Here is a 22498-nt window from a genome sequence, read left to right as displayed (position 1 = left end):
AGAAAGAAAAATTCAGAAACTAATTCAAATAATATGCAAGTATCACTGCTCATAGCAAAATCCTCAAATATGAGAATTCACTAGGTGGTAAGAAGTAGAAAAACAATGGCACTCAACATCCCTTAATTTAATAATCATATCTAAATCAGCAGTCATTGGCATCTTTTGGGCCATAGATCCATTTAAGACTTTCTGGAGAAAAATAGATATAGACCTGAAAACAAAATGTTGCATTTTAAGGGTTTTCGAGCATCCATAATGTTTATAGCCCCATACTATAACCAGTTACACTGATATTTTTAAATGTTGTTTTATTTAAGTGAGGAGTAAATTTATTATAAAAGATTCATATAGAATAAACATTAGAAATGGTCCTAGTTAGGTTTCTATTGCTGTATTAAAGACTATGACCAAAAGCAAGTTGGAGAGGAAAGGATTATTGCTGTGGGATGTTCTGTACATTAAATGTGTTGCTCTGATTGGTTAATAAATAAAACACTGATTGGTCAGTAACCAGGCAGGAAGTATAGGGGGGACAAGGAGAGAGGAGAACTCTGAGAAGTGGAAGGCTGAGGCAGAGAGACACTGCCAGCCGCCGCCATGAGAAGATGTTAAGATACTGGTAAGCCACAAGCCACGTGGCAACTTATAGACTAATAGATATGGGTTAACTTAAGATGTAAGATCTAGATAACAAGAAGCCTGCCATGGCCGTACAGTTTGTAAGCAATATAAGTCTCTGTGTGTTTACTTGGTTGGGTCTGAGCAGCTGCGGGACTGGTGGGTGAGAGAGATTTGTCCTGACTGTGGGCCAGGCAGGAAAATTCTAGCTACAGGTTATTTTGCCTGGCACCTCTTAGATCATACTCCTGCTGTGAGGGAAGTCAGGGCAGGAACTTGAAGTAGGAACCTGAAGACCTGAACTGAAGCAAAAGCCATGAAGGAGTGCTGCTTACTGGCTTGCTCCCTAGTACTTGCTCAGTCTGCTTTCTTACACAACACAGAATCACTACCCAGAGATGGTGCCATTGACAGTGACTCCAGGTTATCTAATAGAAACATTTTCTCAGTTGAGGTTCCTCTTCCCAGATAATTCTAGCTTGTGTCAAGTTGACTGTGGGGTGTTGGGGAAACAACAAGGACAGACATAAGGACGATTTTTAATTAACCGAGAGGGACTAGATTTTCTTTGAAGGGCTAATGTTATTTTTTTAACACCAATAAAATCTAACTTCATTACTTCACTGGACAAAGATGAGGACTCTGAAACTCAGTAATTGTGAATGCATGGGAGAGATTTTATGAGCCATACAGCTTTGAACTTTCAATGGAAGCATCTTAGAAAAACTGGATGTGAAGAAAGTGGCCATGAATTCTGGAGGAATAAGCTCCAAGAACACACTAAGGTAACACTATGGGGAACCTAAGGGTTCCTATGCAACCCTTATTTGAATTTTTAAATTTCATTAACAGAAAAACTTAAAAATGTAAACAAACACTATGGTCATATGGCAAGTGATGGCACATTGTGGTAAAGCTGAAGTCTTCTCATCTCTGAGGCACCACCTTATAGGGCTTCCATGCAAAGTACTTAGCAGGCTCTGATATGCTACACACAGCAGCTGATATTATTGTAACTGGTACTGTGAAGTACACTCTGTAGTAATATGATTCCCAGAATCCTAAGCTGTTTACTTTAATCACATCTTAGCCTTTTGCCTAAGTTCAAGGGTTGACTTTTTACATTCAATTTGACTTTGGATTTAGCTTAACTTTCTATCCTCTTCCCCATTTTACAAGAAAAACAAAGACCAAGTTAGGTTATTTGTTTTGTCCAAAGCCAAAAGTAATGCTCAGAGTACAATTCTGTTGTACTTGCTTAAGAAAACAATCTTTCTCCAGTCCAATAGAGACATTTACAAAACACTCCTGCACCTAAGGCTCAGGTAACACTGCAAAAGAGGGGACAGAAAGATTGTAAGAACCGGAGGACCAGTGAATTTACTGTGAGATTATATCCCTAATAATATCCGAAGCTACATCCATAAAGTCTCACCAGCATGACTGCCTAAGCGTGAGCCTAACAAGAATGCTATCAGTAGACATGCCAAAGTGAATGGGGAAAGTCCCATGAAACTTCAACCCTACATAGAGACTACAGGCAACTAAAGAATGTTGAGAGTAAGAGAAATAGTCTTCTCCAGGGAAGAGCATAGCAGAGGTTACACAATACCAAATGGTCAGCCCTGAAAACATACATATGAACAGCACTGTGCAGATGGAGAAGGTTATATTTAGGATATGTATGTATTTACATATATGTATGTAACAGCAATTAATAAAAAAAGAGGCCATGAATTTGAAAGAGAGCATGGGGGTGGTATATGGGACAGGAGTGGCAAAGGGAAAGGAGATATGTAATTATAATCTCAAAAAAAATCTAAATTTTTTTTTAAATTCCTTTCAGCATTATTGTGGTAGCTCACTTCTTAACAAATCTGCAGCAGTTTTCTGACTGTATAAAAAAAAAACCAATGCTGTGTTCAAGAACTCTAGAGGACAGAATTAATATTTACAATGCCCATAAATTGAAGCATTTTGTGGAAACCAGATAAGACCAGTAGGCCTTTATAGCTCCTTGTTAATTCTCAGTCTGTGCATGACAGGCTAGTCATAGAGACACACAGCCTCTACTGGAAAAACCTAGAAGAAAAGAATATAAAGCAGATGGTTACAAAGATATTAAACACATGTAGGATGTGTTCTAAGCACTTTGTCCTTACATGGGAGAAGCATGAAATACAAGAGTATCACTTCATAGGCAACAATCGAGGTAAAAACAAATGCCAGCTGATTCCCTTCTGTGGTTGGTCATACAGCATATCATGGTTTTCTTTCAGCACAAGACTTGCTGATTGTTTCTGGGAACAGGAAGCAGAGAGGGAAGAAGGGAGAGCTGGCATGAGGCTTGCAACTAAGAGTGGGGATAATCCTAAAGAGCTAGATATAAGGAAGAAGCAAACATTGGTAAAAGAAACAATATAACTAAAAACATCATTCTAGGAGGTCTAGACAGAGATGAGACAAGATGCAGCAGGAAGTTAGCAGTGTGGTCTATTCCTGCAAAGTCAGCAATGTGGGCTATTCCTGCAGAGGTGAATCAGGAGTTTGGGCTATTCCTATTCAGGAGGCTCAGTTGTTCACGTTATAGCTTCAGATATTAGAGATGTCAGAAATACAGGTCTAAGGAAAAAGACTAAGACAGAATAACAGGTTAAGCTTGACCCTGAAGAGGACTGAATATAACTGAAGGACAGGTCCCATGGCAGACACCAACTTGGTATTGCAGGTGCTAAACTATGACCTGGCCAAGATGAGAAGCATAGGATAAGTGGTATACCTTTATGTGTTAGGCAAAACTGGGGTGCTAATGTGGGGCCCCTCAGGAGCCCCTTAAATCGTGCAAACACAGCTGGGTTTCCATGAGAATTCTGACCATTAGTAGATGCTTGAGGCTGGTTGTCTCAGGCCTAAGGTAGCTGCTAAAGCTATTAAATGGCTTTCCATCACAGTGTCAGAATACCTATGATAAACAACTAAAGAAGAAAAGATTTTGTTTTAGCTCAGGTTTCCAGAGATTTCAGTCCATGGTTTCATGACTATGTAGTTCTGGGCCTATGGTTGAGGCAGATGACCAGGGTGGGAATTCAAAACATAGGTGTCTGATGATGTCATGGCATCCAGGAAGTGAAAGAGAGAGGCAGAGACCTGAGTCCTCAATATACTCTTTAAATCCAGTTACACTAAACTTGATAGAAGAGAAAGTAGGAAGTACTCTTGAATGCATTGGCACAGGAGATCGCTTCCTAAATATAACACCAGTAGCACAGACACTGAGAGTGAAAATTAATAAATGGGACCTTGCTGTGGATATCCCTATATGTAAATAAAACCTGATTGGCCAATAGCCAGACAGGAAGTATAGGCGGGACTAAGAGAGACGAGAATGGAGAAAGGAAGAAGGAGAAAGAAGACCGCCTGGGGCTGCCGCCAGGACAAGGAAGATGTAAAATACCAGTAAGCCACAAGCCACGTGGCAAAGTAAAGATTAATAGAAATGGGCTGAACATAAGAGTAAGAGCTAGACAATGATAGGCCTGAGCTAATGGCCAAGCAGTTTAAATAATGTAAGAGTCTGTATGTTTATTTTATAAGTGGGCTCTGGGACTGGCGGGAGCTGGAGAGAAATTCTCCAGCAACAGGACTTCTTGAAGCTTTTGTAGGGCAAAGGACATGGTCAATAAGACAAAACAACAGCCTACAGAATGGGAAAAGATCTTCACCAACCCTACATCTGACAGAGGGCTGAGCTACAAAATATATAAAGAACTCAAGAAACTAGACAGCAAAATACCTAACAATCCAATTAAAAAATGGGCTACAGAGCTAAACAGAGAATTCTCAACAGAACAATCTCAAATGGCCGAAAGACATTTAAGGAATTGCTCAACATTCTCAGTCATCAGGGAAATACAAATCAAAATGACTCTGAGATACAATCTTACATCTGTCAGAATGACTAAAATCAAAAACACTGAAGACAGCTTATATTGGAAAGGATGTGGAGCAAGGGAAATACTCCTCCACTGTTGGTGGGAATACAAACTTGTACAGCCACTTTGGAAATCAGTATGGTGGTTTCTCAGAAAATTGGGAATCAATCTTCCTTAAGATTCAGCAATACCACCCTTGGGCATATACCCAAGGAATGCTCAATCATACCACAAGGACACATGCTCAATTATGTTTATAGCAGCATTGTTTGTAATAGCCAGAACCTGGAAACAACCTAGATATCCCTCAACTGAAGAATGGATTAAGAAAATGTGGTACAAATGCACAATGGAGTACTACTCAGCAGAGAAAGACAATGACATCATGAAATTTGCAGGCAAATGGATGGAACTAGAAAATGTCATCCTGAGTGAGATAACTCAGACTCAGAAGGACAAACATGGTATGTACTCACTCATAAGTGGATACTAGATGTAAAGCAAAGGATAACCGGACTGCAACCCACAGCTCCAGGGAGGCTAGCTAGCAGAGAGGATCCTAGGAAGGATGTATGGATTGCCCAGTGAAGGAGAAATAGATGAGATCTACATGAGCAAACTGGGGGCAAGGGGGAGGTAATGGAGGGCAAGGGATGGGGGATGAGAACAGGGGAACGGGAGGACTAGCTGGAACAAGGACAGAAGGGGAGAGCAAGGAAAGAGATACCATGATAAATGAAGACATCATGGGAATAGAGAGAAACAGGGTGCTAGGGAAGTTCCCAGGAATCCACAAGGATGACCCCACTTTAGACTATGCAATAGTTGAGAAGGTGCCTGAAGTGGCCTACTCTCGTGATAGGATGGCTGAATACCCTAATTGTCATCATAAAGTCCTCATCTAGTGACTGATGAAAGCTGATGCAGAGATCCATGGCCAGGTGCCAGGCTAAGCTCCAGGAGTCCAATCGATGAGAGCGAGGAGGGATTCTATGAGCAAGGGACATCGAGATCATGATAGGAAAATGTACAGAGATGACCAGCCAAACTAGTGGAAACCCATATACTGTGGACCTATAGCTGAGGAGCCCCCATAGTACTGGACTAGGCCCTCTGGATAGGTGAGACAGTTGTTTAGCTTGAACTGTTTAAGGGGCCCCCAAGCAGGGGATCGGGACCTGTCCCTGGTGCATGAGCCGGCTTTTTGGAGCCTAGTGCCTATGGACTCTTTCACAGTCTTGGTGCAGGGAGGAGGGGCTTGGACCTGCCTCAACTGAATGTACCAGGCTCTGTTGACTCCCCATGGGAGACCTTGCCTTGGAAGAGGTGGGAATGGAGGGTGGGTTGGGGGGAATGCTCTGGGGTGGGAGGAGGGAGGAAAGAGGAATCTGTGATTGGTATGTAAAATGAATAGAAAATCTCTTAATAATAAATAAATAAATGTGTGTTCTCCCACCCCCTCCCCCCCACTTCCCACCCCTCCCACCCTCCCCCACCCACCCCCCCCAAAAAATATGTCCCGGGCAGTGGTGGCGCAAGCCTTTAATACCAGCACTTGGGAGGCAGAGACAGGTAGATCTCTGTGAGTTTGAGGCCAGCCTGGGCTACAGAGTGAGTTCCAGAACAAGCTCCAAAGCTACAGAGAAACCCTGTCTCAAAAAAAAAGGAATATGTTCCCAATGACCTAACTTCCTTTACAGAGGTCCCACCTCCTAAATGGTTCTCTTCCTTACAGACTCATGGCTTTTGGGGAATTTAAGATACAAACCACAAACTGGAAGTAGGAAATAGGAGTCTACATCTGAAAATCTGTGAGAAGACAGAGAATAAGCAAGCAAATAGATAAGATTAAAACTGAGTGCTGAGATCAACACTTATAGAGGAGTGTGAAGTACTATATCCAAAATAAGTAGTTATTATTTCTCAGGCTGCCTGGGGGATCTTGAAGATTGTTTTGCATATGAGTAATTAAATCACTTTTTAAAGCATTGACATAAATGGCTTTAGTTGGGAGTCAGTTGTATAGGCTGAGGGAAGAATAATGCCAGACTGAGGGAATCACGCTACACTAAGGGTACTCTGCAGACAGCCCTTGGTTCAGAACTCCTCCAGATATTTCTGTAAGTGCCCGAGGCTCCTGCCCTTACAGATAATTCATCAGAATGATGGCCACATTGTCGCTTTAAGGAAATTATTTACAAATACATATAAACACATTTAACTGCAGAAAAAGCTTTGTGAATTAGTACCAACTAGCTGAGTACATGAGCTTTATTACTATTTTTAAAGCAGACCTCCAGGGATACCTTTTATTTTTAATCAGGCACAAAAAAGAAGTGCTCAGAGGATGGCTTCCAGGATTCCCCATAGGAAGCCCTTTTATGGCTTCCTTGTCATACTCCCCATCCCTTGCAACATGATTTATCTATAAAGTAGTGTTGCTTAACTTACATAATCATGGTATGTACTCACTCATAAGTGGATTCTAGATATAAAATAAAGAACAATCAGACCACAACCCATAGAACCATAGAGGCTATATATATAGCATGGAGGTCCCTAGGACGACTGTGGCTTATAATAAATTTTGGTTTTACTCAATTATTGAAAAAAAAATAGTCAAATGAATGGAAACACATGAACTATGAACCAAAGGCTGAGGGGCCCCCAGCTGGATCAGGCCCTCTGAATAGGTGAGACAGATGATTGGCTTGATCAGTTTGGGAGGCAACTAGGCAGTGGGACCAAGTCCTGTGCTCATTGCATGAGTTGGCTGTTTGAAACATGGAGCTTATGCAGGGACACTTGGCTCAGTCTGGGAGGAAGGGACTGGACCTGCCTGGACTGAGTCTACCAGGTTGATCGCAGTCCTCGGGGGAGGCTTTGCCCTGGAGGAGGTGGGAATGAGGGGTAGGCTGGGGGTAACGGGAGGAGGTGGGAGCGGGGAGAATAGGGGAACCCGTGGCTGATATGTAGAACTGAATGGCATTGTAAAATAAAATATATAATAAAAAAAAACATACCTAAAAAAAAAAAAAAAAAAAAAAGAATTCTACTATTTAATCACATTCTTCCACCACCATCTTCTGGATATCCAGCTACTTTGCTTCAGCATGTTCGTGTTCTTTTGGTTTGGGAAAAATTGATAAGCCTGAAATGGGAGCATTTATAACACAGTGCATTTATAACACAGAACTACAGTTCACATGGCATGCTGAAGACCAGGAGCTGCTCATCTGTGGAGTATGATCAAGGCTGCAGTGAAAACTTGGCTCCTGAAGAGCTGGAGTCTCTGAAGGCAGCAACAGGGGAAGAGTCTGGTCCCTTCCTGTGAAAGCCGTCCTCCCAGTCCTGTGATAGTTCCTGGTTTAAAGCAACTACCTCTGCTGCCCAGTGTCCAAAACAACGCACACTCTCTTCATTTCCCGAGATTATGACTCAATTGCTTCTCCCTGAAACATCTGTGCAGGCCAAACCTAGTCTTTTGCTGGCAGAGAAGGGCTAGGACTGACAGTTTTGGGCACTCAGACTAGATGGCTTAGCTTGGAAATTTTTACCCTTAGGTCATTTTATTGACAGTTGTTAACATGCATATTTTTTCATATTGAAACAAAATAATTTAGTAAACTAAAGAAGTGTGTGTGTTACAGAGACACAGAAAGAGAGACACACAGGAGGAGAGAGAGAGAGAGAGAGAGAGAGAGAGAGAGAGAGAGAGAGAGAGAGAGAGAGAGAGAGAGAGAGAGAATAATCTAAGTTTTCTAAGAAATTCAGCTGTGTAGAGTTAAAAATGTCAGTAAAATCTGAAAAGAGTGAAGTTCACTGATTCAAGTGATGCTCCACAACCAGGGTGGCGGGTGGGGGTTGGAAGTAGGGTATATATGAATCTTCCAGTTACCACAACAAGGCAATACTAGTGAGAAACTGGACAGAATTTGAACAAAGAATTCGATGCTTGCCCTGTCTCCTCTCTCCACATACACATGTGTTTTCTGTGCTGTGAGTATCGAATGCTGATCATTTCTCTATGAGACCCAAATGTCCACAGGATTTTCACCTTATATTGTCCTGGAGTGTGAAAGTTTCCAAAAGCTACAGAGATTTACAGACGAAAAAATTCGCTCTGCCTCCAGTCTTCTGAGTCCAGCTTGCACAGTTGAAACAGGCGCCTTAATCGAGCTGATCCAGGCCTGCTTTCCGGTGCTGGCCTCCAGAGTGATCCAGTAACCTGAGCTCCCTAGCTCTCTGGCCATCCCAGGCGGCGGAAAGAAGCCATTTCCTTTCCCTTGGAGGCAATGCTCAGCAACTGGGTAGTACCACGTGTTCAAAGGTAGCTTCGCCATCTGCATGGGGGGCGGGGCGGACGACATGCCATGGAGCCCTTTGAAAAGCCACACAAGCTGCAGGCTGACTGAACAGGCAACCAACCATGCAACAGCTGGAACCCATTAAGATTGGCAATTTTTGCCCAAGGGAAGAAAGTGCCTTTACATAGGAAGAGCCAGGGATTTGGCTCACACTTGACCATATTTGTAAAGGGATGCTGAAGGGAATTTAAGGCAAAGGAGGTGAGCCTTGCCCCCAGGGCTCTGCTGCAAGCTGGAGCAACCTGCCTGTGGAAGCAATTAGGTGCTGTGCTGATGGGGTCTCTGTCAACAGCACATCACAATGTCCAGGAAAGGTTGTCCACAGAGTGCAGGCCATTCCGTGAGAATTTCCTGGAGGAAAAATGGCCTGTACATGGGGACGGTATCAAACAAGAATGACAGTGTGGCTTTCCTCCTGTTCTTGGAGGTGGAGCTTGAACCCAGGGCCTCATGCATGCCAACAATAAGCTGTACCACTAAGTTATACTCCAAAACTACTTTTATTATTGCTTTTAATAGTAACACTGGCAACATAGTGTTTAATATTAATACATCAGTACATTCTATCTAAGTTTTGTTTAGAAAATTTAATATTTGGGCTGAGGAAATATTCACTCAATAAAGTGCTTGCCTTTCAAGTGAAGGACTAGAGTTGGATCCCCCAAATCCAGGTGGAAAATGCAGGGTATGGTGCCACATGTTTATAATCCCAGTGCTGAGGAGGAGGCAGGTAGATCCCTGGAACTCTGGTCAGCCAACATAGCTTGTTTAGAGAATTCCAAGCCAGGTGAGTGACTCTCTCATGACCTCTACACACACTGTGAACCATACATACTAAATAAATAAATAAAATTTAACTTTAAAGGGGGGGGCAAGTGTTGATGAATTAGGTTGAGGAATTGTTATAGCTAAACCCTGCTCTTAGTGGCTGATGATACAAATGAGAACATTAAGAGTTCCCAGGTAAAGTTAAAATCCACATTCCCCACTTTCTTTTGATACTGTAACTTTTTGAGGAATTTAATTCTCTTTTGCTTAGTTGTACAAATCCAAGACTTGTGCCCAGACTGAGTTAGGAAGGAGGGAAGAATGATCAGGGAGTATTCACTGCAGCAGGTCCAAGTGTAGCAGACACAGAATGACTTTCGAGCTTAGAGTTTTGAGGGGGCAAATTTATTCCCTCAATTATTTCCTCAAGGTATGGTGTTTTTAAACCCACACTGCAGAGGCAGCTTCTTCACTGCTAGATTTCAACGTAAGTAGTCAGATCCTGGATCCCGCAGTTCCCACTGCAGGGTTCAGATCCCCAGTTCTCTGGCTATAACTGAGGCAACAGTTCCCTTAATGCACTAGTTTATCAGAGTTACTCTGAAAATCATTCTCTAAAATCCAGTCTAGCTGGAAATCCTGTTCTTCTAGTTATTCCAAGATTTCCTGAATTAGATTCTTTCTGCATGAAAAGAGTAGACTTGTCTCCTACTTGCAGTTGATCCCTGTTTGGCTCACTGTGGTTTCACTCTGAAAGACTGAAAGGTATCTTTCATGATTATTTGGTTGGGAGATATGTGCAGTCCTTTCCTTTTAAACGTCACACTTGTCAATGGTAGCTGGTTTTTTTGTTTTTTGTTTTTTTTCCTACAGACAGTAAACCCTCCTCATAATCCATGAGCTCTCATTTTTGTCTTACAGCAGTGTGGTCAAGGCAAACTCCAGTGGGTAGGTGAAGCAATATTTCCAAGATTTTAAAATGATGCATTCTTTTTTCTTTTTCTTTATTAAGAAATTTTCTACTCCACATACCATTCGCAGATCCCCCCTCCTCCCTCCTCCCACCCCCAGCTCTCTCTCCCAAGCCACCCTGCATCCCCATATCCCCAATTTGAGGTCTCCCATGGGGAGTCAGCAGAGCCCAACACACTGAGCCTAGGCTGGTCCAAGCCCCTTCCCACTGCACCAAGGCTGTGCAAGGTGTCACATCACAGGCACTGGATTCCCAGAAGCCTGCCCATAGACCAGGGACAGATCCTGATCCCCCTGCCTGGATACCCCCAAATAATTCGAGCCAAACAACCGTCTTCTGTATCCAGAGGGCCTAGTCCAGTCCCATGGGGGCTCCACAGCCACCAGTCCCCAGTTCATGGGCTTCCACTAGTGTGGCCGGTCAAAAACAATGCATTCTTGTTCATGTAAGCACTCACACAGTCACTAACTGATATACATATTGGGAGTCCTTTAAAAAGTTAACTTCTGCTGGGTGGTGGTGCACGCCTTTAATCCCAGCACCCGGGAGGCAGAGTCAGGTGGATCTCTGTGAGTTCGAGGCCAGCCTGGGCTACCAAGTGAGTTCCAGGAAGGCACAAAGCTACACAGAGAAACCCTGTCTCAAAAAACCAAAAAAAAAAAAAAAAAGTTAACTTCCAGCAAATAAAAAAGACTTCAGAGTTTCTGAATGTTTTCTAGAATCATGGAAATTACATGGTCATTTTATAAATCTGTGGACCTTTGACAGAGGGCTTCTGCTTTACAGGCACATAAATGGGTTCCAAATAATAAGTCATGTCCTTGTACCACCAAAGAACCTTCTTTGGAAACCAGCAACCTCAATCTTTCCTTGAATGTTGAAAAAGACAAACATGTACAGAATTTATAACATTGGACTTTATTCAATGGAATTTAATAAGAACTATGATAATACTCTAATTATAATTATTGAGTACTTCATTAAGTAATTTGTGATATTTTGGATACTATTTTCCAGTAGAAACATTACATATAGTTCCAAATTTCACATATATACAATTTGCATTCTAGGCACAAAGGGATACCATGTGTGGTGAGTCCTGGGCAGGATTCTGATATATAATAGTATGTTAGGCAACTGTATAACAAATCCCAATGATAAATCAAGTTAGAAGATGAAGACTTTGTTTTGGATCACATTTCTAGAGCTTTACAGATATAGCCAGTTGACTTATTGTTTTATAGCCTATGGCCATTCGGGAGAGAGCAAGTGATAGAGGAGGCTGCTTACCTTATGGCAGATAAGAAGCAAAGAAAGAACGAAGGACTGGGGTGTTAATATCCCCTTCCAAGGTATACCCATAGTGACCTCACTTAATTACCTTTGTCGTTCTGTTTTATTTGTCTGTGTGCTTTGGTTGGGTTTATAGGTTTAGAGGGGTGATGTTTATAAAACTAACATAAATTTAATTTCATGTAATTTGCCTTTAAAATGCTATTGATTAAAACCTGTACTTCCCTTTAGTTTTGTTTATGTTTCCTCATGGGATATGGTATCTTTGGTCTTCATAGAGTGGCTCTTACATAAAAATGACACACAGAGAAGCTCTGAGATTGCTGTAGAGCTAGCTACTCAGTGGTATGTTTACCAATGTAAATAATTGTAAGAAACAACTGAGAAAAAGGTTGGAAGCCCAAAGAAAGAAATTGAAGCAATCTTCATATGGAAACATGTCTGAGAAAATGTGTTTCTGTGAATTATTTTATTCCTCAGATAGAAAAAACTGCTATGAAAACACTTAGTTTTGTACACAGGCACATTGCTGAGTAATAATCATTTGTGTATGATGCTCATGTTATGTTTGAGGTGAAAACTTGGAAAGATTGACCCAAAGGTATTTCCTTGAAGATTTCTGGCTAAATGTTTGATGAAGTTCATGAATTTGAGATCATGTGATTTGAAGACTAAGTGTGTGTTCTCTAATGCACCTTTATTTAATTTCCATTCCCTTAGCTGAAATCTGACTCTGAGGAATGCAAACAGGAAGGGGTAGGAAAGGTACCTCTGAGTAGCAAAGCCTCTTTGAGGCACAATTGTCGGACAAATATTCTGTTCAGCAGTATCCTCAGGTCTCTTGATGCTGGGCCTTTCCTGAAATGGACACATGTCACTTTACCCCAGATGTTTAACTAATCAGTCCTATTTTATGGTGAGTTTTAAAAGCAAAATTAAATAGAACCAAAAATAAGAAAACAGAAAAAATTTAAAACATCCCAAATATTTTATTTATTTTTCTGTTTCATTTTTACATCTTTCATTTGAAAGTGCAGAAAAATGTAAATAAATATATTGTAAAATGGATAACACATTTTTTAACTTGAGAAGAACCAGTCTAGACAGTGTGCCACTAAAATTCCAAAATAAGATCAATATTTTAAAGCAATGTTCCCAAACAGTTTATTAACTTAAATAATAAGTCTATTACCACACTCTGCCTTCAATTCAGTGTAGAGAACTAATCTGAATGTGCCTTATAATGAAAACACTACCTTCAAGAGTACAAGCACCTACTAAATTTTGCTAATTAGCAAGAGATGACAAATGAATTCATTATGGTGACCATAATGAAGTATATTGGGGCTGTTAAGGCAGAAAAAGAAATGATGGAGTTTCACTTAAAATCACACCTTGGACAGGGAAAGAATAGAAGAAAGAAGTGGGAGAAGGTGTTTGTCATTTTGCCCATTATTTCATCCAAGTCTCTCTCTCTCTCTCTCTCTCTCTCTCTCTCTCTCTCTCTCTCTCACACACACACACACACACACACACACACACACACACACACCTGCTTTGCAAACTCTAAGATTCATTATACTATTGTTATTACTGTTATTAAACTAGGCAGCTAATATTCTCTCAAGATGCTTTAATGGACAAGTTAGGGTTCCATAATTTGGAACCAGAATCCTTGTTGCTCTGCTCTTGTTATTTATGGCTTTATCCTACACTGTCTGACTCCTGCAGATGTGCTCTAACTTTCCCCCTCCTCTGTATCTCAGGCACCTTCATCTTGGACAAAGTGATACTTGAAGTTTTTATTTTCCTCAGAATTCTTTAATGAATTTTTGAAGTAGAGCCCATGAAACATAATAGCCTTGAAAAACCTGGTCCATTTACTCTAATTGTTCCTGACTGAAAACAAACAAACTCATTTTCTAACTGATGTTCCTTTTTCCCTTTCAACTCATTAAGTAATCTAATTTAAAAAGCTTTTAAAGTTGAACAGAATTGCCAGGTAACCACTATCCTTTCTTTATACCTACTAAATGTTGGCTCCTTTTGGGTGATTTTTTTTTCAAGAGAGTAATGGCTTAAATTAGCCTGAAATATAGTTTATCCCATATTTTATTTTGTGAAATAATTCTATGGCAAGAGAGGAGCATGTGGAAAAAGGAATGTGCTTTCAGGATGGGGAAGACAGAGAAAGAGGCTGACTGTCTGAGGGTGGATCCAGGACCTATCATCTGTACATAGCAGTCAGTTGCTTTCTCTGGCTTTCTTCCCTGCCACCTAGAGCAGCCCAGACCATTCCAACATACTGGTAGGTACACTGAATTAAGTAGAAAAGAAACAGAAATGTGAATCTGACAGTTGGTTTTGACTCCCACCCACTGAGAGGGAGAAGAAGTTTATTTTTTCAGTTGATACCTAGTTTTTTGTGATATATTGTTTGTTGCTATTATTTTTAGAGGGATTCATTTGCTTTATTTTGAAAGTTGGGTGTGAGAAAAACTCTTCTTATTCCTTGGAACAAATCCACATCTTAGCCTACAAGCAACAACAACTGTTCTGTGTCACTCATTTTCTGGTCCCTGCATGTAAATGAAGCCCCAGGAGGCTTACCCAGCAGGAACTGAACATCATTCACAGTCCTGCACTCCTCTCCACAGGCAGTATGTTTATAGTTGAAGACAAGAGGGATGTAATAATCTGAACTTCTAAGCAGACAGTACCATGAAGCATATGCCATGCCTCTAAAATTTTCTTCTGTGAAGGCTAACCATAGGTGACTCACACCTTTAATCCCAGCACCAGCAAGGCAGAGACAGGCAGATCTCTGTGAATCTGAGGCCAGCCTGATTTACCTATAGAACCGAGTTCCTAGTAACCTGTGTAGTGAGTTCCAGGATAGCCAGAGCTACATAGAAAGACACCATCTCAAAAAGGATGTGCTCAGGGGATATAAATTTTCAAAAATCTATGTTTTTAAATAAGATATTAAACATAAAATATTTTTATTTTATTTTGGAAGGCAACTATTGGTCTGGCTTATAGATCATTAATTGGGTTATCAATCTTCTTATAAATTACCTAAATCTCTTTGTTCATATATTGTCCCTTCAGTTTTAGTATTTCTATTCAACTCTGTATAGATGTAAATGCTAACTTTGGTTTAGTTTACCATTGTTTCCTCTATTTCATTGAACATATTAACTACTTAAAATTCTTTATGTTAATATTTGGGTCAATAAAGTGTCTATTATTACAACTTTTTTTTCCTCACTTAATTTTAAATTATATGGGTCTATCTCTTGGAATTCCTGGTGCTTTATAAAACTTAAAACTAGGACATTACATTTTAAAAATTACTGCTGGTTCCACGAGTCTTCAGCATAGAAGGTCTACTCTTTCCTTGCTAAATGCAATCATAAGGACAGAAGAGATGGCTCAGTGGGCAGGAGTTCTTGCTGTTGCAAGCATAGGGATCCATGGCTCCTCAACACCCATGTAAAAGGTGGGTACAACCACAAGCTCGTGTGACTACAGCAGTTCAGGTGGGATGACAGGAGAGTCTCTGGGGATCCCTAGCTAACAGGTCTAGCTTTAAAAAGAAAGAAGTGGTCAGCTCCAAGTTCAGTGATAGGATGTCCTCCTCTGGCCTTTGCTTGCACAAGTTCTCTCTCTCTCTCTCTCTCTCTCTCTCTCTCTCTCTCTCTCTCTCTCTCTCTCTCTCTCTCTCTCTCTCTCACACACACACACACACACACACACACAGAATGAGATATGAGTTAGTCATTCAGGTCACATAACATATCAATTAAATAAAGATATCTGGCATTAGAGCTTGATGACAACCCTTTTCAAGAAGCAAGGAAGTGGTTTCAACCCACTATAGTCACCTTGAACTTTTGTGTTTTCTTAATATCTCTTTTTTGTTGTTGTTTGGTTTGGTTTTGGTTTTTTGAGACAGGGTTTCTCTGTGTAGCCCTGGCTGTCCTAGAACTCTCTCTCTCTGTAGACCAGGCTGGCCTTGAACTCATAGAGATTCACCTGCCTCTGTCTCCCGAGTGCTGGGATTAAAGACCTGTGCCACCATGCCCTGCTCTTCTTATTATCTCTTTTTCCATGCCTGTTACTATTTTAAGGATCCTAAGTGGGAATAAAACACCATTGTCTTTAAGATTCAGTTTTCTGTGTGTTGAAAGTTTAACAGTCATTCTTTTGAGGTCTACTGTAATGTCCTAAGGCCAGCACCTTCCGTGAATAAGAGCCATTCATTTTATTTCAAATAAGGTATTTTTGCTAGTTGCTTACTTACTATGAATGCATAGAGGACTGACCACTCTGACACTGGACACTGGGCTAGGCTTGTAGAGCATGACTCCCTGCAGTAGAAATAAAATGTTAAATATTTTTTATTTATTTTAAATTACTTAGGTGTTGAGGACTGACCCAGTGTTAAAAAGGTACTGAACTACAGCCCAACCTACAACATTTGAGTAGTCTATGAGAGTCCATAAACTGTAGTTCATGAACACTGTAGTTTATAAACACTATATAAGATTATTCTAACAGCTCTCCATTTTAAAAGAATTAAGCATTATTCATGTGTCTAGTACAAGAGTAGAGAAAAGGTACAAAAGCAGTATGAAGCACTAAGAGAGCATTGCCTGTGAGCAGGTATCCCAACACAAGCCTAGGATTAAGCTTCACGCATAATTATGGCACAGTTTAGGCTTTTACTGGAGTGCTGACCTCAAGTTAAACTGCCAGTAAGGAGGAGGCATGTGTTTAAGACCTGGGCATTGTGGGCTCATTACACTAACTTTGGGGAAAAGACTGCAAGTAGCTTTTTCTAGGCATTGACTAAGGAAGCAAGAGCTTAAGGAGGGCCTTCTTTACAGGCTGAGTGCCAGAGGGTAGATCTCAGGTTACTGCAGAAGCAGAGAGAAGGAGCCCAGTGGTCCCAAAGGGCTGAGGGACCAAAACTCACCGTAACACTCTGGCTCCGAAGCATCATTCTTTGTAAGTCTTAATTCCTTGGTAGTGGTGGGAACATCAGTGCCTTTGGCTGCCCCCGTAGCTAGTATTTTGGAATGTATAGCATTGTTATTAAGAAGCTACTCAAAGCTGGACAGCGGTGGCACACTCCTTTAATCCCAGCACCCAGGAGGCAGAGCCATGTGGATCTCTATGTGTTTGAGGCCAGCCTGGTCTACAAAGCGAGATCCAGGACAGGCACCAAAACTACATGGAGAAACCCTGTCTTGAAAAACAAAAACAAAAAAAAAGTTATTCAAGATTATGTCTTGAGTCAGGAAACTTTGAACTGTTGGGGCTCACATTTGGTAGAAAAAAGAGATAACCAGCCAGCAATTCTGAATGCTTTATTTCCTAAAGTTCTTACAGGTGGACTTTTTGAAAACCTGTATTTCAATCATCCTTGAAAACTCCTCCTCACTTATTTTCTTTAAAGATTTATTTATTTATTATATATATAGTGTTCTGTTTGCACGTATCCCTACAGGCCAGAAGAGGGCACCAGATCTCATTACAGATGGTAGTGAGCCATCATGTGGTTGCTGAGAATTGAACTCAGGACCTTTGGAAAAGCAAGTGGCACTCTTAACCTCTGAGCCATCTCTCCAGCCCTCCTCCTCACTTATTAAGACAACTCAGAGCTCCTATCTATAATCCTGGAGTAGGGGTAGGGTGGGGCAATAGTGAGGAGGATTGCCATGAGATTAGCCCCCTTGGCTGTATAGTAACTTCCAGATCAGCCCAGGTTACTGAGAAAGACCAAAAATAAAAATAAAAATCCTCAGCTCAGATCAGCCTTTCTTCCTTAATGCTTTCCAGATGTGTCTCTTCCACCCTCTCTAGAACCCCAGGCCCTTATGCCACAGTCACAGCATAATCTTCTCTCATACAGCAGCCTGGGTACCCACTGCATTTTCAGCTCCTTGCACATAAGGTTTATCATTGTGCCTACCACTGTGTTACTCAGTGAATATTTATTAAATTAAGGGAGTAAATGAATGTAATATTGGTCTTACCGTCTCAAGCCAGATTGCAATAGAACATGGCAGCTTTCTTTTTACTTTCTTTCTTTTTTTTCTTTTCTTTTTACTTTCTTTTTACTCATCAACATTCCTGGACAGTACTGCTCAAGCCTTGATTGCCAATATATACATGTGTTATATGCCTAATGAGTTTTATGAACTGTGAATTCAAATCTGAATAAGGCATGGAGGTGTTTATACTCTAAAAAGGATAAAAATGCATAAGCAGATAATTTTCATATAATGTCAACCTTGAGAAAGAACCATGGGGAGTACCAATATAGGTTGAGTAAATGAAAGAGAGTATGCACTTTTAGTCTTGGGTATTATTACATACTTTTGGCCCTGATAATATTGATAAATTTAGAGAAAGTGATTTTTTGAGATAAGATCTAATCTCCAGGCTGGCCTGGAACTCACTGTATAGCCCAGGCTGACCTCAAATTAGTGGTAATATTCTGACCCCACTCTTCCTATTAATGGAGGGGAGTTTAATACTGGATTTACCTGTCACCTATTATGTATTATACATTATTCTCATTGCCCTAAAATTGCTACATTTCACATGAAAAAGAATCTGAAAGGACAGCAGTATCTTCATTTTGAATATTCAGCAAAGGAGCTTTAAAAGAATTAAGAAACTTGTACCGGGTTCACGAGCTAGGCATGCACAGCCAGAGCAGTCTTGTTTCATTCTTGGCTCTTGTGTAGATGGACATAATGTCAATTACAAAGGACAGGGTACACACTAGGCTGACAAGTAAATCCCAGATCTATTTTTTATTATAATTTTTATCTGCTCTACTTGGAGGTGGGTGTGGTAATACATTGTTTATCAAATAAAGCTTGCCTGAGGACCAAAGCACAGAGTCAGCCACTAGATTAAACATAGGAGCCAGGCGGTGGTGGCACACACCTTTAATCCCAGCACTTGCAAGGCAGAGATCCGTCTGGATCTCTGTGAGTTCCAAGCCACCCTGGATTACATAAGACTGATTCAGTCTAGGAGAGAAACAGAGCCAGGCAGTGGTGGCACAGACCTTTAATTCCAGTACTTCGGAGTCACATGCCTTTAATTCCAACACTAGGAAAGAAGTGAAATGGCTGGGTGGAGAAAGGTATATAAGGTATGAGGAGACAGGAACTAGAAGCTTTTTTGGCTGGAGTGCCCTTTTGGCTGAGACCTTTCAGCTGAAGACTCAGAGGCTTTCAGTCAGAGGATTCATGGAGTTGTCAGGGTGAGAAGTTCTCTAGTGGCTTGTTCCTTTGTCTCTCTGATCTCTCAGCATTTACCCCAATATCTGGCTCTGGGTTTTTTGTTTTTTTTTTTTAAATGACCATTTAAGATTCATTCAACAGGTGGGACCTGGGAGAATGGAGCTGCTAAATGAGGTAGATTAAAGTCTCATGAAATAGCCCACTTTATTCAGAGCAACAGCCAATTTATACTCTGAGGGTTAAGAGAAGTCATGTGAGTAAGGTGTACAACACAAGGGCAAGGTGCACATGGGGCACAAGCTGCACATGAACAAAAAACTTGCTTTTCCATAGACTTTTCCATAAACTAATGACAATGGCCAGTTGTTAATAATTTGGATAATCTGAAATAAACTCACTCTTATCCACTACACCTGGGAGGGGCAGGAAAGCATAATCCAAGAACAATTTTATGTTTTTGAAGAAACTGGGGTCATAAGACTTTGTTTTCTTGGAGTTTTCTCACAAGCACTCAGAATTATTCTCATGTGACTCATTTTTTGTCTGTGTTCTGACAATCCATATGACCTTACATAAATTCACATAAAACCATTAGATTTAGTTTTTATCTGCAGAACAGGAATGAAAAAGTTACATCACATGACAGCTGTGATCATTAAAATTATAATTGAAATTATATATTACAAAGTTCACAGCTTCATGAATATTATGAAGATATGGTCTCCCTAGGTGTGACCATGCTCTTTCACTGCTTACTTTCTCTTGTAAGCATACTTTAAAACTGTAATTTCTAGCCAAGAGCAGCTGCTGCATAATTGTCTTGAGGATTTGAGGTTCTGTCAGTAGCTTTCAACTTGGAGAAATCTCCCAGGACAGAAGCAGCAGAGTTTTTACACCAACTTCTAAGTCCTTAGAGTTCTTCAGTGCAGCTGTATGAAGTAAATTGAAAAAGACTGAAAATGGTATGCAACCCTGTTTTCTGTACTAGTGATGGGGAATGGATTTGACAAGAGACAAGAAACTTTGATAGGTCCTACTATTCCAAAGAATTTTAATGTACAAATAAAAGGTAATGATAATTGTCAGAGCAAGACTCAGCATGTCAATGTGATTTCCTCCACATTTAACATATGTGTCAGAAAGCTCATAGCATGGCCCATTGGTCTCCAGGCAGGCCAGAGCCATGGAATTGACAGATGTGGTTGAGAATAGTCTTGCTTTAAGTATGGTCTTCAGGCAATAAATATGACATCAATAATGTCAGTGTCACTTGGAAACTTGCAGATTTTGTGTTTCATCCAGAACATTTTGGACAAGTCACTTACTCTCTCTGACTGTATTCACACTCTATAAATGGAGATACAGTATTTCTGACATCACAGAGCTATTGAAAAGCAAAAACTCTGATAATTATAAAGCATTAGCACAGCATTTGATGTAAAGTAAGGGAAATAGGTGTTTGTGTTTTACAAACTCATATAATACAGAATAGAAACAGAAAATTATGAGTCTCAAACTGTTAACTAGAAGCCTTTAACTTTAGTTCCCACAGGTGAAGAGCTAGGAGGAGAAATGTTAATTCAGTGGCTTTGAGTAAATCAGCTATGACGTCTTATCAGATAGCTTAGGAAAGATCAGCAAACTTCCTACATGCCAATTGCACACCAAATGTGCTTCAGTTATTTCTTCCATCTTTCACAATCATAAACTTCAGTTTCTTTTCAGATCTATTTACTAATTAAAGCAGAGTGCTCCTCACTGAAATTGGGATGTCTATTTTTAATAATTTTTGTGACTGATGCCTAATAAGTCTGAGATTAGAATGATTGTTATAATGATAGTTACAAGAATATCACCCGGGTTTACCATAGAAATATGATTTTACTTTCTAACTCATTGATAACAATCTATGGTTATATCTCTGATTTGGCCCTAAACAACTGAACCAGTATAACAGTAGCATATAGATATACTAAAAATTAAGAATCCAGAGAAAGGCATTTTAAAAATGTGCATCGTGTGTATGTGTGATATATCTTCTGAGAATTGAACTCAGTCTTGTGCATGCTAAGTGTACAATCTATCATTAAAATATACTTCTAGCCCATGTAAAATATATTTTTACAAGTAATAGAAAATTAACTTTAAATTTTTTTTTTCTTTTTTCTTTCCAGGAGCTGAGGACTGAACCCAGGGCCTTGTGCTTGCTAGGCAAGCGCTCTACCACTGAGCTAAATCCCCAAACCCTAACTTTAAAAATTATCTTGTATTTATTAGTAAGAATGGGTCTCAGTAAATTGTCCTGGCTGGTCTCAATCTCCTGTACTTAAGTGATCTCTCTGCTTCTGCCTCCTAAGAAGCTGGGATTATGGCTCATGCCACTGCATCTTGGTAAAATAAAATTTGTAGAATCCAAATTTGCTACAGTTATCAAGTGTTACCCTAACCCTGACTATTATTTTGGGCAAAAGGACAGAAATATAAAAAGATGTGTAAAATAGATTCTTAATAGAATTAGGAAATATTAAGTAAACTTTTAAGATTAACTTAAAAGATTAAGTTAAAAAGATACTAAACATTTGTATAGCACATAATTAGAGCATGATTGAGTCAATATTTCAAAAACTTGAAATGTTAAGCAATAGGTGATTATTTCATCATAGTCACTTTTTAATATATCTTTCTTTCTCCTTAATCTATGGTAAATTGTCTTCAGTTTGAGGTAAATATGCCTTTCAAATCATCTCCATCTTTATACGTATAATTCCTTCAAATATCCAAGTGGAGGACCTCTTCTATAAATCCATATGCATAGCTTTCTGTAGATACAGATGTGTAACTGATCACAATTTAGATACAAAATGAGAGCTACATAAATTCTCTCTTAAGATTTATTTTTTATTCATGTGTGTGTGTGAAGATTTAAGTGCAGCTACCCTAGAGGCCAGAAGAGGGCATCAGATTTCCTGAAGCTGGCATTGCAGGCAGTTATGACCTAACCACTATGGATGCTGGGAACTTAACTCAGGTCCCGTGCAATAGCAGCAATTCCTCTTAACTGGTGACCCAGCTTTTCAGCCCCAAGAAGTAAGTAATTCTTAAACAGACACCATACTACTATTTGCCTTCTGTGCTAGATGATTTTTGCCTAAAATAATGCAATATACTTCTGAGAAATAAATTTCTTCTGAAATTATGTTTGTTGAGAACAATTACAGTAGTAGGTTCTCCTTTAGGGTCTATGGCCTCTACAGCTCTGGGTAGTAAGCCTAAGAA

Source organism: Peromyscus leucopus, chromosome 8a (genome assembly GCF_004664715.2).
Source record: "Peromyscus leucopus breed LL Stock chromosome 8a, UCI_PerLeu_2.1, whole genome shotgun sequence".
NCBI classification, from domain to species: domain Eukaryota; kingdom Metazoa; phylum Chordata; class Mammalia; order Rodentia; family Cricetidae; genus Peromyscus; species Peromyscus leucopus.
Note: the sequence above shows the minus strand (reverse complement) of the source record.